This window comes from Lithobates pipiens, unplaced genomic scaffold (genome assembly GCF_037356315.1).
Source record: "Lithobates pipiens isolate NorthernLeopardFrog02 unplaced genomic scaffold, aLitPip1_a1.2 Scaffold_27, whole genome shotgun sequence".
Classification (NCBI taxonomy): domain Eukaryota; kingdom Metazoa; phylum Chordata; class Amphibia; order Anura; family Ranidae; genus Lithobates; species Lithobates pipiens.
The window spans coordinates 224387937-224401362 of NW_027507788.1; positions in this window are offsets into that span (position 1 = coordinate 224387937).

The following is a 13426-nucleotide window of genomic DNA, read 5'->3' on the forward strand; positions in this document are numbered from 1 at the left end:
CCTCATCATCTCCTCATCTCACCCCCTACCCTCATCATCTCCTCATCACACCCCCTACCCTCATCATCTCCTCATCACACCCCCTACCCTCATCATCTCACCCCCTACCCTCATCATCTCCTCATCTCACCCTCTACCCTCATCATCTCCTCATCTCACCCCCCCACCCTCATCATCTCCTCATCTCACCCCCCACCCTCATCATCTCCTCATCTCACCCCCCTACCCTCATCATCTCCTCATCTCACCCCGCTACCCTCATCATCTCCTCGTCTCACCCCGCTACCCTCATCATCTACTCATCTCACCCCGCTACCCTCATCATCTCCTCATCTCACCCCCTACCCTCATCATCTCCTCATCACACCCCCTACCCTCATCATCTCCTCATCACACCCCCTACCCTCATCATCTCACCCCCTACCCTCATCATCTCACCCCCTACCCTCATCATCTCCTCATCTCACCCCGCTACCATCATTATCTCCTCATCTCACCCCCTACCCTCATCTCCTCATCTCACCCTCTACCCTCATCATCTCCTCATCTCACCCCCCACCCTCATCATCTCCTCATCTCACCCCCCACCCTCATCCATCTCCTCATCTCACCCCCCTACCCTCATCATCTCCTCATCTCACCCCCCCACCCTCATCATCTCCTCATCTCACCCCCTACCCTCATCTCACCCCCCTACCCTCATCTCATCCCCCTACTCTCACCTCTTCATCTCATCCTCATCTCCATACCCCCACTTCTTCATCTCATCCACATCTCCATACTCTCACCTCCTCATCTCACCCCCACCCTCATCATCTCCTCATCTCACCCCCTACCCTCATCTCACCCCCCTACCCTCATCTCATCCCCCTACTCTCACCTCTTCATCTCATCCTCGTCTCCATACCCTCACCTCTTCATCTCCGTACCCTCACCTCCTCTCCTCATCTCATCCCCATACCCTCACCTCTTCATCTCATCGCCTACTCATCCCCATACCCTCACCTCTTCATCTCATCCTCGTCTCCATACCCTCACTTCTTCATCTCATCCTCATCTCCATACCCTTACTTCTTCATCTCATCCCCATCTCCATACTTTCACCTCCTCATCTCACCCCCCCTCCTCATGTCCATATCCTTACCTCCTCATCACATCCCCCTACCCTCACCTTCTCATCTCCATACCCTCACCTCTTCATCTCATCCCCTACTCATCTCCATACCCTCACCTTCTCATCTCATCCTCATCCCCATACCCTCACCTCTTCATCTCATCCCCATTCTCATCTCCATACTCTCCTCTCCTCATCTCTATACCCTCACCTCCTCTCCTCACCCCCCTCATCTCCATACCCTCACCTCTTCACCTCATCCCCTACTCATCTCCATAACCTCAAGATGTGTGCTGTCAGCATAGAAACAAAGTATCTAGATCTTTCTTTTATATCTTTCATATATTCATCCGTTCGTCTGTCAGTCTAATATATTTTATGGGTGCAAAATATTCCAACTAACGGCGCTCACTAGTCACTATGAGCATTTTCTATTGGTTGCTGTGAAAGTTTTTATTTTTTTTTCCTCCAGATTTCATCTTCATTTTACTTCAGTGTTTTATTATTATTGTCACCATAAGTTCCACTATTTATATTGTATTTATTTTATTGCTGTTATTCAGCCAGTGATCACCAAGGAGTAATCCTCTTCACCTGAGCAGGTCAGGCGCAAACTAGATCAGTCCGGTCCTGCAAAGGGACAACGGGACCTACGAGGTCCGCCTCATCATGGATGACATCTAGCTTCATCCATTCAAGAAGGTCATCATTCACGTGACTGGTAAGTGTTACAGGTTTTGGTTTATTATGTTAATACTGAAAATTTAGATAAATAGTTGTCTGGTAAGCCTTCTTGAGATCGAGATCCATCCTTCTGTCCAGTGGATCCTTAAAAGAAGTTGAATCTTCTAGGGGCAACATGACATTCTTTGAAAACCTTACCACTGCTGCATCGACCACTGGAGAACCCTCCAGCATTGCGGAATCAGCTTCTGAGAGAGGGTATAACTTTCCCAAGCGATAAATGGAGAATCTTTTTTCTGTCCTTTTCCACTCTTCCTTAATCACATCCCTGATCTCGTCCATGAGAGGGAAAAAGGAGATCTGGCGTTTGAGAAAGGGGAAGTATGATTTAGGCTTCTTAACCTCTGTGTTGGTCTCTTCCCAGCCAATCGCTTGTTTAACTGCCTGTACATAAGGCTGGGCCATGGCGAAAGCAAAGCCAGAGGCATCTAGGTCATCAGATGATTCCTCTGAGAAAGTATTCTCTTCTTGATGTTTAGAGGAAGTTGCAGGCGTCAGGCGAAAAATTCCACTTGTGGACAGCCCGGGAGTGGAAGCCTCAGCCGTTTGCTCCTGAGGAGGGGATGCTGGTTGTTGCATCGGCATTGTGGCTACTAATTCCGCAAGGGAATCTTTTACTGCTTTTTGAGTAGGTCTGCCACTTGCAGACCTTCAGATTCTCTGTCCGCTGCATAGACCTTGAGGCAATTTCGACAGATCAGTTTGTCTGTAAGTGGGGTAGCTCCACAGGCCTGACATCCTGGAGATCTAGGTCTTGGGGAGCGCGAATGACGGCGCTTGCCACTTCTATAATCCCCATGCCTGGACGACCTGTCTCTGCTGTGACTAGAGTCATCGTCGTCTTCATGACGCCTTGAGGTCCTCTTAGACGTCTTCTGGCGTACAGGACTGAAGTACATAAAAGTACCAGCCTCAGTGCACTCTTTTTTTTTATATAAACTTACCTGGACGTAGGTCCTTACCTTGGGAGTAGAGTAGGATCTTGTGCGGGCGGTGAATGGCTCATGCTAGGCAGAGGCAGCAGCTAAGAAAAGAGTCATAGGAGAAGCATCAACTGGCCATGTGCCGACTTGAAAAAAAAGGGATTACCTCTAAAAATAAAGGGTTGTCTCTTTTTTTTTTTTTTCATCCCCCTGGGACCCCAAATAAACATTTATTTAATTTATTAATTTTATTTATATTAATAATTTAATATATATTATTTTAATTTTTTTTATATTATTTAATTACATTTTTTTATTTATTTATTTGCCTTACCTGAAGTGAATGGGTTTCCTTGCCTGGAGCTCTCCAAATGCAGTTCTCCATGCAGCCACAGGTGTCCCACTGAGGAGGGGAGATAAATAGGAACAGGAGACCCTGGAACACTGTCCCTGATGCTTTGAGGGCTCAGCCCTCAACCAAAATGGCCGCCGTGGCCTCCGGATTTACCGCGCATGCGCAGAACACGGCGGAGAATGCCGAAAGTGTAGAAAAAGCCGGCGCTGAGCGTGCGCGGCTCCTAGGGAGCCTGGAGGGCGACAAGGGCTAGGAGGGGGTTTTCTTTGACAAGGAACGAAGAGGGAGGAAAAAAAAGAGACCAAGAGAAAAAAATTGAAAGTTGGAGAGAGGAGGGGAGGAAAAGAGAGAGAGGGGAAGAAAGAGAAAGGAGGGAGAGAGAGAGGAGAAAAAAAAAGGAATGCAGAAATAGCTGCTGCCTCTGTAACCATAAGTGAGTTAATGCCTAAATGACCAATTTGCAGATAAAGCTCTTACTTAAGAGACAAACTGCTTGTCCCAAAAGATCCTACAGAAGGGACTTCCAACCTTATAAGCGCATTTAGCTGCCCAAGAGAAGGAACTGCGTCCGGGAGAGGCTTGAACCCGAACGGAAGCTGCCGAATGCAGAAGGTAAGGACGCTTGACCAGAATTCACTGCCATGAGGTATGAGGAAAAAAAGGAGAATGCTGGGGCTGTGCTAACCATTTCTTTTATAATATTCTCTAGTCCTGAGGGAGGAGCCAAGGCGGAGCTTGTCACAGGTATGCTGCCATGGAGGCACCAGGAAATACGCTTATTGACATTTGTTTTACCAAAGACATGTGGCTGAATACAATTTGGCCTAAATGTATGACAAAAATTTAGTTTATTGGATTTTTTTATAACAAAAATTAGAAAATATAATTAAAAAAAATGTTTTGGTCTTTTTTGTTTATTGAAAAAAAAAAAAAGAATGGTGCATGTATGCCCTTCATTAGATGTGGGTGGATGCAGGATGGTAATCTAATGGTGGACATACCACCGATTGATCAATATGAATGGAGGAATCTATTAGGTTCTTTTTTTTCATATATCCCACAGGCTGCATTAAAAAAAATAAACATTAATTACAATATATGCCCAACAAGGACCAGCGGTGTACTGGTGAGTTGCTGGACTTTGGGTGGTTATACCAGAATGATGCCTGCAGGTTTAGGTATCATCTTGGTATCATTTTTTTCAGCCGTTGGTCGGCTTTCATGTAAAAGAAATCCAATCAGCTAACTAGTCTCTAGACTGCTTCTACAATCAGTGGGAGGGAACGTAACACCCCCCTCCCACCGTCTTCCATGGTTTTCCTAAAAATGCAGCCAGCGGTTCTGTCAGCTGACCATAGAGCTGATCCGAGACCAGAACAGCTCCAATCAGCTCTATGGCCTAAGAAACCGGAAGCTACGAGCATTTTATGCCTTTTCGCCAGATATAAACAGCGCCATTGGGAAAGCATCTTATCACACTGATCTTGTTGTGGTGCATGCGATCTAAAGTCTAATGATAGACCCCGAATTTTACAAAAAAAAAAAAGAGTACCTATTACTACATATTGCTATCATAGGGGATATTTACAGGGCAGTAATTCTAGCAGTAGACCTCCTCTGTAAATCTAAAGTGGGAACCTGTAAAGGATTTTAAAAATGCATGTAGTTTGTCGCTGCTGCATGGGTGTGAGTAATTTTAAAGCATGTCGTGTTTGGTATCTATGAAATCGGCATAAGATCATCTTTTTTTAACCAAACATTTGGGCAATATAGTGTGTTTTTGTGCATTAAAATTCAAAGAAGCATTTTTTTTTTTTTAAATTGCGCTTGGAAAATCGCTGTGTAAATACTGTGTTAAAAAAAGGAGTAATTTGGAGGGGTTTTGTGCTGCCCTGCCATTTTAGCACCTCAAAAAATGAGATAGGCAGTCAAACTAAAATCTGCGTAAATTCCCCAAAAATGTACCCTAGTTTGTAGACACTATAACTTTTGCACAAACCAATAAATATACAGTTATTTTTAAAAACAAAATTAATTAATACAAAATACTGACCCTTGAGCATGTTATCACCAACTTTCACGTTTTACGCACCACATTTAATGTGCCTGCTCACGCCCATTTTAGGTATCTTCAAATCGATCGTGCCTACAGGTGTGTCAGTTCTTAGGCCAACCAGTTGAATTGGCATAGAATAGTATAATACTACGCTGTCCTAAAAAAAATTGTGAATGCGTGCTCGTTTAACTGCTGCAACTAAATCACGTGAGATACCCACACCAAAATAACACTTCCAAACCTATTAGCTGCGCTGAAAAAAACTTTACATAAATTGCCCCAAAAATTAAATGAACTTAATGGCATTAAAATGATGAATCAAAACAATCAGTGAAATACCATATTCCAAAAACAAAACTAATTATTGATTTAAGGCAATAAATGAATAATATAATCCCGAAAAAAACAGTCCAAAAAATAAAGTCCACCACATAAAGTTGAATCCTTAATAACCAGTTGATCGTGACATCACTCAAAATGAACAGCCGAGAAATAGTGACAAGTTCCAAAGAGAAGATCCTCCACCACTATTCACACTGTCGCTTACCAGATTCTGAGATCTCTTTTTAGGGAGATCTACAAAAGCTTGTGATTCCCTTCACAGACAGGGGTTTTTCAGCGCAGCTAATAGGTTTGGAGTTGAATTGGCATACTCGGAGCTGGAATCTACCCTTCGGGTGAAAGACTTGGAGAAACCCACGTCTCAGCTGTACGGGACCCTGCTGGTTGCTGCCGGCCCCGAGTTGTCCCTCCTTCGCAGGAAATAGGTGGGGGACATACCGGAGCTGGGCGAGGGCGACTGGAGGGAGATTTGGGACTTTCCCTTCTCCCCCCTGGTCTCAGCTAGGGACAAAATGGTCCAATACAAGACTGTGCATAGAGCAAAATACACGCCTCGCAGGCTGCACCAGATGGTGCCGGCGCATTCTCCGGCGTGCTGGCATTGCTCCTACCAACCGGGTGACTTTTTCCACATTTTTTGGATTTGCCCAGCAATTGAACATTGTTGGAAAGAAGTTCTCCAGGTGATTGCTAAGGTCACTAAGACTCGAGTTCCTTATGATCCTAAATATTGTCTGCTGGGGCTGGTGGAAGAACTGTCAATGCTGAGAGCCAGGAAAATACTCATATCCCTGCTATTGTACTATGCTTGTAAGGCCATTACGATGAACTGGAAACAATCGTCTCCCCCCTCTGTCAGATTCTGGAAAAGTCTAGTGAATGCCAGTTTACCCCTGTATAAAGCCACCTACTCAGGCAGAGGTTGTTCACAAAATGGACCCGTTGGCTAGATGATAATACCAAGGCAACTGATGCAGTAACCAATTCCTAGATTAACACTATATGGGCGGCACAGTGGCGTAGTGGTTAGCACTCTCACCTAGTAAAAAAGGGTCGCTGGTTCGTATCCCAACCACGACACTACCTGCCTGGAGTTTGCATGTTCTCCCTGTGCCTGCGTGGGTTTCCTCCGGGTACTCCGGTTTCCTCCCACACTCCAAAGACATGCAGGTAGGTTAATTGGCTTCTGTCCATAATTGGCCCTAGTATATGACTGGGGGCTCCTTGAGGGTAGGGACTGATGTGAGTGTGCGATGTACAGGAATAGGAACAATTGTAGACACTCACTCAGGTTGGACTGGTGTCTTTATTCAACTTTGTACGATGTATGTCGACAGAATGGCACGGGCAGGCATATGGGCGTACCTGTACGTCCCTGCCTTCCCGCGGGTGGGGGGCCCGATCGGGCCCCCCCCCCCCCCCCCCCGTGCCAGCGGCGGTCGGTATCCGCTCAGGAGCAATCCGGGATGAGGGGACAGCCATTCATTCATGGCCACCCCCTCGTGATCACTCCTGACGAATGGAAGTGCAGTGTGACATCACTTCCTCTCCTGTAATGTAAACACAGGCAGAGGAAGTGATGTAATCTCTCCTCGTGTCGGTCTTTTTCGTTCCGGCACCGAGGAGAGAGGATCACACCACACCACACGTACAGTAGAACACGCCAGGCACACATTCACCCCCCGATCACCCCTGCACCCCCAGTCACAGTGACACCAATTGCATTTTTTTATTTTTTTTGCATTGGTGTCATTTGTGACTGTAATAACTGTTAGGGCAGTTAGGGTTAGCCCCCTTTAGCTCTAGGCTACCCCCTAACCCCCCCAATAAAGGTTTAACCCCGTGATCACCCCCTGTCGCCAGTGTCACTAATAAGCGATCGTTTTTCTGATCGCTGTATTAGTGTCACAGGTGACGCTAGTTAGGCAGGTAAGTATTTAGGTTCGCCGCATCTTTTTATAGCGCCAGGGACCCCCATATACTACCGCATAAAGCCCCCTGATTGCCCCCTAGTTAACCCTTTCACCAGTGATCACCATATAACTGTTAGAGGTGACGCTGGTTGGTTAGTTCTTTTTTTATAGTTTCAGGGCACCCGCCATTTATTACCTAATAAAGGTTTAACCCCCTGATCACCCGGCGGGTGATATAAGTTTGAGGGTCAGATAAGGTCTGCGTCGCCCCAGGCAGCGTCAGGTTAGTGCCAGTACCGCTAACACCCACACGCAAAGCATACACCTCCCTTAGTAATATAGTATCTGATCAGATCTATATTAGCGTTGCCAGCATTTTAGGTTTCCCAAAACGCATTGTTAGCGGGATCAGCCCAGATACCTGCTACCACCTGCGTTTAGCCCCTCCGCCAAGCCCAGTCCAGCCCACCCAAGTGCAGTATCGATCGATCACTGTCACTCACAACACACATAACTGCAGCGTTCGCAGAGTCAGGCTTGATCCCTGTGATCGCTAACAGTTTTTTTTGTAGCGTTTTGAAACAGTCGCTGACAGGCTAGGTGCTTTTTTACCTGTGAGTCTCCCTAGTGTACCCCTAAATTTAGAGCCCAAAATGGCAAAGCGAAGGTACACTAGTGAAGAGGCCTACACGTTTCTGAGCAAGACAGATAGTGAAGAGGACGTCACTCATCTGTCAGATTCAGGCTCAGAATACGATCCTGTAGAGGACAGCGGCTCCATGACAGATAGCTCTGGCGACAGAGATGAGGTCCCTGTTAAGGACAGGTGTACCCGATCCCGAATGTATTCTGTTGTTCAGGTGGAGGAACCGCAGGTCACTCGTATGGAGCAGAGACGTACTAGAGCCGCTCATCCTTCTGGTGAACTGGCAAGCACCAGCGGCCTAGTACACCCTGGACCTACATCCAGCACTGCAGTATCACGTGGTGACGTGGCGAGCCCCATAAGTGCAGTTCAAGCTGGTGAGGTGGCAAGCACAAGTAGTGTCCCGCTGCCACCAAGACAAAGACAAAGACAGGCCCGTCGTACCCATAGTGCCCTTCCTGCAGAATTCGCCAATCCTAATTGGGTGCCCACCACTTCTGCAGAACCCGTACTTCCCCCATTCACTGGCCAACCTGGCATTAACGTGGAAACAGTTGATTTTACGACACTTGACTTTTACTCACTGTTTTTCACCGAAGATCTCTATAGATCTATTGTGGACCAAACCAATTTGTACGCTGGTCAACACATCGCCACTATTCCCCAGTCCGCCCTTGCCAGACAATGGAAACCAGTTACGGTTTCCGAATTTAAAATCTTTCTGGGCCTCTCCCTCAACATGGGCATAACCAAAAAGAGTGAGTTGCGGTCATATTGGTCCACTGACCCAATTCACCATATGCGCGTGTTCTCTGCTTCCATGGCCAGGGCACGATACGAGCAGATTTTGCGGTTCATGCACTTCAGCAAGTGAACTCTGTCGTCCTCGTGGTGACCCTGCATACGATCGGCTCTACAAAATTCGGCCCCTCATAAACCACTTCAACCAACGTTTTGCAGACTTGTTTACTCCCGATCAAGTTGTCTGCGTTGATGAGTCCCTGATTAAGTTTTCTGGTCGTTGTCATTCAAACAATACGTCCCCAACAAGCGTTCCAGATACGGGGTCAAGATGTATAAGCTCTGTGACAGGGCCACAGGCTATACACGTAGTTTTATGGTTTATGAGGGTAAAGATAGTCACGTAGAGCCGGAGAACTGCCCTGACTACATAGGAAGCGTGGCAAGATAGTGTAGGACATGGTGTCACCCTTATTCGGAAAGGGGTACCACTTGTACGTGGACAATTATTACACGAACGTGCCACTGTTTAGTCACTTGTTTGATCAGCAGATTGGAGCATGTGGCACCGTGCGACCTAATCGCCGGGGCTTTCCCCAGCGGCTTGTAGAGTCCCGTCTTAGGCTGGGGGAGAGAGCCTGCTTGCGCAGTAATAATTTGCTCGCTATGAAGTGGAGGGATAATAAGAATGTTTTCGTTCTTACCTCCCTTCATGCAGACACGATGGTCCAAATTCCTACGGCGACTGGTATTGTGGAGAAACCCCTCTGTGTCCACAAATATAACCTTAAAGCGGGAGTCCACCGGGACTCCGCGTTTTTTTTTTTTTTTTAAAAGCCAGCAGCTACAAATACTGCAGCTGCTGACTTTTAAAATAGTGACACTTACCTGTCCAGGGCGCCCGCGATGTCGGCACCCGAAGCCGATCGCTAGGTCGTCTGTCGGGTCCTGCCGCCGCCATCTTGGGTATGGGAATCAGGAAATGGAGCCTTTCGGCTTCATTTCCCGGTTCCCTACTGCGCATGCGCGAATTGCGCTGCGCAATAAGGACGCTCCCCGCTGCCTCTGGGAGCTGTGTGTTTCCCAGCAGGCAGCGGGGCACTTGCGGGAAGGGGCGGGCACTTGCGGAAAGGGGCATAAGTTACGCCCCTTTCCGCAGAGAGCTGTCCCGGAAGTGGGTGCAGTTACCTGGATTATCCAGGTAACTGCACCCCCCTCCCCCCTGAAAGGTGCCGATTGTGGCACCGGAGGGGGGGAGGGTTCCGATGAGCGGAAGGTCCACTTTAGGGTGGACCTCCGCTTTAACATGGGAGGGGTGGACCTCAATGACCAGTTGTTGGCGCCGTATCTAGTTGCCCGTATGGCCAGACGCTGGTACAAAAAAGTGTCTGTTTATTTATTCCAATTGGCTATGCTGAATGCTTATGTGCTACACAAAGCTTCAGGACGGACTGGATCCTTCCTTAAATTCCAGGAGGATATCGTCAGAGCCCTTCTGTATCCAGGCGGTGCTCCACCTCACGTTCCCCAACCAGATGCAGTAAGCCGGCTGCATAAGAGGCATTATCCTTATGTCCTCCTGAGTACCCCTACCCAACGAGCCCCCCAAAGAAAATGTTGTGTCTGCAGAAAGCGCGGATATAGGCGTGACACCAGTCATTATTGTCCCCGCTGTCCTGACAATCCTGGTCTTTGCATTGGTGAATGTTTTGAACGCTACCATTCACTAGTTGAGTATTAGCGTAGGGTACAGCATTGCACAGGCTAGGCACACGTTCACAGGGTCTCCCAAGATGCCATCGCATTTTGAGAGACCCAAACCGCTGGAACCGTTACAACAGAAGTGTTAAAGTTACATAAAAAAGTGTTTAAAAAAAATATATATATAAAATTAAAAAAAACAAAAATAGTTGTCGTTTTATTGTTCTCTCTCTCTCTATTCTCTCTCTATTGTTCTGCTCCTTTGTACTGTATTCTATTCCGCAATGTTTTATTGTTAACCATTTTTTGTTTTCAGGTACGCCATTCAGCTGTAGCGTGGATTTATGTATCTTGATAGCAACAGCGTTTGCTCCCACGATACGTAAAGCCGAGACTCCAGCACTGTTGGGTGGATTTCACCACCACAGTTAAAAAAGAGCATATATGCGGAAGCATGGGGGCATAAGGGGTGGAGGAGCGATCTGCTCCTACCTTTTGCGGGAGGATGCCCCCATGCTTCGGCATATATAAATGGTGCATGTATGCCCACCATTAGAAGTGGGTGGATGAAGGGAGGTATCTAATGGTGGGCATACCCACCGATCAATATTTTTTTTTCGTTCAGCCCACAGGCTGCATGAAAAAAAAATTACAATATATGCCCAACCAGTTCCAGCAACATACTGGTATGTTGCTGGACTTTGAGTGCTTATACCAGAATGATGCCTGCAGGTTTAGGTATCATCTTGGTATCATTCTTTTCAGCCAGCGGTCGGCTTTTATGTAAAAGCAATCCTAGCGGCTAATTAGCCTCTAGATTACTTTTACAAGCAGTGGGAGGGAATGTCCCCCCCCCCCCCCCCGCACCATCTTCCATGGTTTTCTCAGGCTCTCCTGTCACAACAGGGAACCTGAGAATGCAGCCGGTGGTTCCGCCAGCTGACCATAGAGCTGATCAGAGACCAGAATGGCTCCAATCATCTCTATGGCCTAAGACACCGGAAGCTACGAGCATTTCATGACTTAGATTTTGCGGGATGTAAACAGCGCCATTGGGAAATTGGGAAAGCATTTTATCACACCGATCTTGGTGTGGTCAGATGCTTTGAGGGCAGAGGAGAGATCTAGGGTCTGATAGACCCTAATTTTTTCAAAAAAAGAGTACCTGTCACTACCTATTGCAATCATAGGGGATATTTACATTCCCTGAGATAACAATAAAAATCATAAAAAATATATATATAAATGAAAGGAACAGTTTAAAAATAAAATAAAAAAGCAAAATAAAAAAACACCCCTGTCCCCCCCTGCTAAGGCGCAACGTCGAACGCAAGCGTTGGTCTGGTGTCATATGTAAACAGCAATTGCACCATGCATGTGAGGTATCACCACGAAGGTCAGATCGAGGGTACTAATTTTAGCAGTAGACCTCCTCCGTAAATCTAAAGTGGTCACCTGTAAAGGCATTTAAAGGCTTTTAAAAATGTACGTAGTTTGTCACCGCTGCACGTTTCTGCGCAATTTTAAAGCATGTCGTGTTTGGTATCCATGTACTCGGCCTAAGATCATATTTTTTATTTCATCAAACATTTGGGCAATATAGTGATTTTTAGTGCATTAAAATAAAAAAAAGTGTGTTTTTTCCCCAAAAAATGCGTTTGAAAAATCGCTGCGCAAATACCGTGTGAAAAAAATAAATAAATGAAACACCCACCATTTTAATCGGTAGGGCTTTTGCTTTAAAAAAACACTTCATGTTTGGGGGTTCAAAGTAATTTTCTTGCAAAAAAAAATATTTTTTCATGTAAACAAAAAGTGTCAGAAAGGGCTTTTTCTACAAGTGGTTAGAAGAGTGGGTGATGTGTGACATAAGCTTCTAAATGTTGTGCATAAAATGCCAGGACAGTTCAAAACCTCCCCAAATGACCCCATTTTAGAAAGTAGACACCCCAAGCTATTTGCTGAGAGGCGTGTCGAGTCCATGGAATATTTTATATTTTGACAAAAGTTGTGGAAAAAAGACATTATTATTATTTTTTTTTGCACAAAGTTGTCATTAAATGATATATTGCTCAAACATGCCATGGTTATATGTAAAATTACACCCCAAAATACATTCTGTTGCTTCTCCTGAGTACGGGGATACCACAAGTGTGAGACCTTTTGGGAGCCTAACCGCGTACGGTACCCCAAAATCCAAGCACCACCTTCAGGCTTTCTAAGGGTGTAAATTTTTGATTTCATTCCTCACTGACTATCACAGTTTCGGAGGCCATGGAATGCCCAGATAGCACAAAATCCCCCCAAGTGACCCCATTTTGGAAAGGAGACACCCCAAGCTATTTGCCGAGAGGTATGGTGAGTATTTTGCAGACCTTCATTTTTGTCACAAAGTTTTGATAATTGGAAAAAAGAAAAAAAATATACATTATTTTTTTTTTCTTCATTTTCAAAAACAAATGAGAGCTGCAAAATACTCACCATGCCTCTCGGCAAATAGCTTGGGGTGTCTACTTTCCAAAATGGGGTCATTTTGGGGGGTTTTGTGCCATATTGGCATTTTATGGCCTTCAAAACTGTAATAGGTAGTGAGGCGTGAAATCAAAAATGTACGCCCTTAGAAAGCCTGAAGGCGGTTCTTGGCTTTCGGGGCCCCGTACGCAGCTAGGCTCCCAAAAAATCCCACACATGTGGTATCCCCGTACTCAGGAGAAGCAGCAGAATTTATTTTGGGGTGTCATTTCACATATGCCCATAGCATGTGTGGGCAATATATCATTTAGTGACAACTTTGTGAAAAAAAAAAAGTTTGTAATTTTCCCGCAACTTGTGGCAAAATATAAAATATTCCATGGACTCAACATGCCTCTCAGCAAATAGCTTGGGGTGTC